Source organism: Carlito syrichta, unplaced genomic scaffold, assembly GCF_000164805.1.
Source record: "Carlito syrichta isolate Samal-C Ts95f unplaced genomic scaffold, Tarsius_syrichta-2.0.1 Scaffold124018, whole genome shotgun sequence".
NCBI classification, from domain to species: domain Eukaryota; kingdom Metazoa; phylum Chordata; class Mammalia; order Primates; family Tarsiidae; genus Carlito; species Carlito syrichta.
The window spans coordinates 69,682-72,232 of record NW_007068114.1 but is presented as its reverse complement, the minus strand read 5'-3'; the positions used below and the strand labels follow the sequence as shown (position 1 = coordinate 72,232).

At 46.3% G+C, this 2,551-nt stretch overlaps 1 protein-coding gene across 1 annotated transcript in view; it reads left to right on the top strand.

Moving 5' to 3' along the window:
- Positions 1 to 2,551, top strand: part of PLEKHA4 (pleckstrin homology domain containing A4) — a 37,725-nt gene that overhangs the window by 8,243 nt on the left and 26,931 nt on the right.

Genomic DNA, 2,551 nt, shown 5'->3' with positions numbered 1-2,551 from the left:
AGGAGACCCACCTGGGCAACTTGGTGAGACCTCATCTCTACAATAAATCAAAAATTAGCCAGGCGTGGTAGTGCGTGCCTGTAGTTCCAGCTACTTGGAAGGCTGAGGCTGAAGGATCGCCTGAGCCCAGAAGGTCGAGACTGTGGTGGCTGTGAGCATGCCACTGCACTCCAGACTAGGCAACAGAGTGAGACTCTGACTCAAAACAAAAACAAAAAACAAGTGTGCAGTTCAGCAGTGCTACATACGTTCACATTGTTGGGCAACTGATCTCTAGAACTTTCTCATCTTGCAAAACTGAAACTCTATGCTCACTGAACACCAACTTCCTATTTCTCCTTCCCCACAGCCCTGGGAAACCACCATTCTGTTTTCTGTTCCTATGAGACTGACTCATAGAAACACCTCAAATAAGTGGAATCATACAGTATTTGTCTTTTCGTGACTCGTTTATTTTCCTCAGGTCAGTGTCCTCAAGGTTCACCCATGTTATAGCATGTGAGAGGATTTCCTTCCTTTTTCAAGAATGAGTACTATACAGTTGTCTGTATAGAAGAGATTTTGTTAATCCATCCATGTATCAATGGGTACCTGGTTTGTTTCCACCTTTTGGTTATTGAGAATAATGCTGCAATGAACATGGGTGTAGAAATAGCTCTTCAAGGCCAGGCTCAGTGGCTCAGCCTGTAATCCTGCGCTTTGGGAGGCCGAGGTGAGTGGATTGCCTGAGCCCATGGGTTCGAGACCCACCTGGGCAACTTGGCGAGACCTCATCTCTACAATAAATCAGAAACTAGCCGGGCATGGTAGCACACAACTGTAGTTCCAGCTACTCGGAAGGCTGAGGTGGAAGGATCGCCGGAGCCCAGCAGGTCGAGGCTGTAGTGGCCGGGAGCGGCCACTGCACTCCAGTCTGGGTAACAGAGTGAGACTCCAACTCAAAAAGAAAGAAAGAAAGAAAGAAAGAAAGAATAGCTCTTCAATATTCTGCTATGAATTCTTTTGAAAATACACCTTCCTGGCGCAGTGACTCACGACTATAATCCCAGCACTTTGGGAGACCTAGGTGAAAGGATTGCCTGAGGTCACGGTTTCAAGACTGGGCAGCTTGGTGAGACCTCATCTCTACAATAAATCAGAAAAATTAGCCGGGTGTTGTAGCGCATGCCTGTAGTTTCAGCTACTTGGAAGGCTGAGGCAGAAGGATGGCCTGAGCCCAGCAGTTCGAGGCTGCGGTGGCAGTGAGTATGCCACTGCACTCCAGCCTGGGTGACAGAGGGAAACTCCAACTCAAAAAAAAAAAAAGAAAAAGAAAAAGAAAATGCACCTTCCTGATAATTTTTTTTGCTTGAATTGGATCTCACTCTGTTGCCAGACTGGAGTGTGGTGGCACCACTATGGATTCCTATAGCCTCGACCCCTTGGGATCAGACTATCCTTCCACCTCAACCTCTTGAGTAGCTGGGACTACAAGCACGTGCCACCACACTCTGCTAATTTTTTTAATTTTCTGTAGTGATGAGGTCTTGGTATGTTGCCCAGGCTGATTGCAAACTCTTGGGCTCAAGCAATCTTTTCTCCTCAGCCTCCCAAAGCACTGGGATTACAGGCATGAGTCACCAAGTCCAGCCCTTCCTGATAATTTTTACAGCTGTTTGAATGTTTCCTTATTTTGTTATTACATTTTCTAGTTATTGATGATGCAGAGAAATGCTATTAATTCTTGTAGCTTTTTCTTGTATATAGCATCTTTGCTGAATTCTCTATTCCTTTTAATCACCTGTTGATTCTGGTGGTTCTTCTGGGTAGGTGAACATGTTATCTTTCTTTTCTTTTTTTGAGTTGGAGTCTCACTGTCACCCAGGCTGGAGTGCAGTGGACAATCATGGCCACCACAGCCTCGACCTGCTGGGCTCAAGTGATCCTTCCGCCTCAGTCTTCCAAGTAGTGCGCTCTCCAGCCTGGGTGACAGAGTGGGACTTTGACTCAAAAACAAAAAAATGCCGGGCTTGGCGGTTCATGCCAGTAATCCCAGCACTTTAGGAGGCTGAGGGGAGAAGATTGCCTGAGCCCAAGGGTTCGAGACCAGCCTGGGCAACACGACAAGACCTTATCTCTATGATAAATCAAAAAATCAGTCTGGCATGGTGGCGCATGCCTGTGGTTCCAGCTACCTGGAAGGCTGAAGCAGAAGGATTGTCTGAGCCCAGCAGGTCAAGGCTGCGGTGACCTTGAGAGTGCCAGTGTACTCCAGCCTGGGCAACAGAGTAAGATTCTGACTTAAAAAAAAAGCGGGGGGGTGTGTGGAAAGACACAACATCTTAAGGTTACCTGATTTCAAACCAGGCAAAGTGGGGACCAAAGGGAGGACCAAACTTTACCTGTATGATGATCACTTGTATACCTAATCCTGAATTGTAGCCCACATCTTTAAAATTTAAAGTGAAAAAAAAGGTTAAACATTGATGGTTTGATCTTGCTCCTTCCTCTCTCTTTTTTTTTTTTTTTTGAGTTGGAGTCTCATTCTGTCGCCCAGACTGGAGTGCAGTGG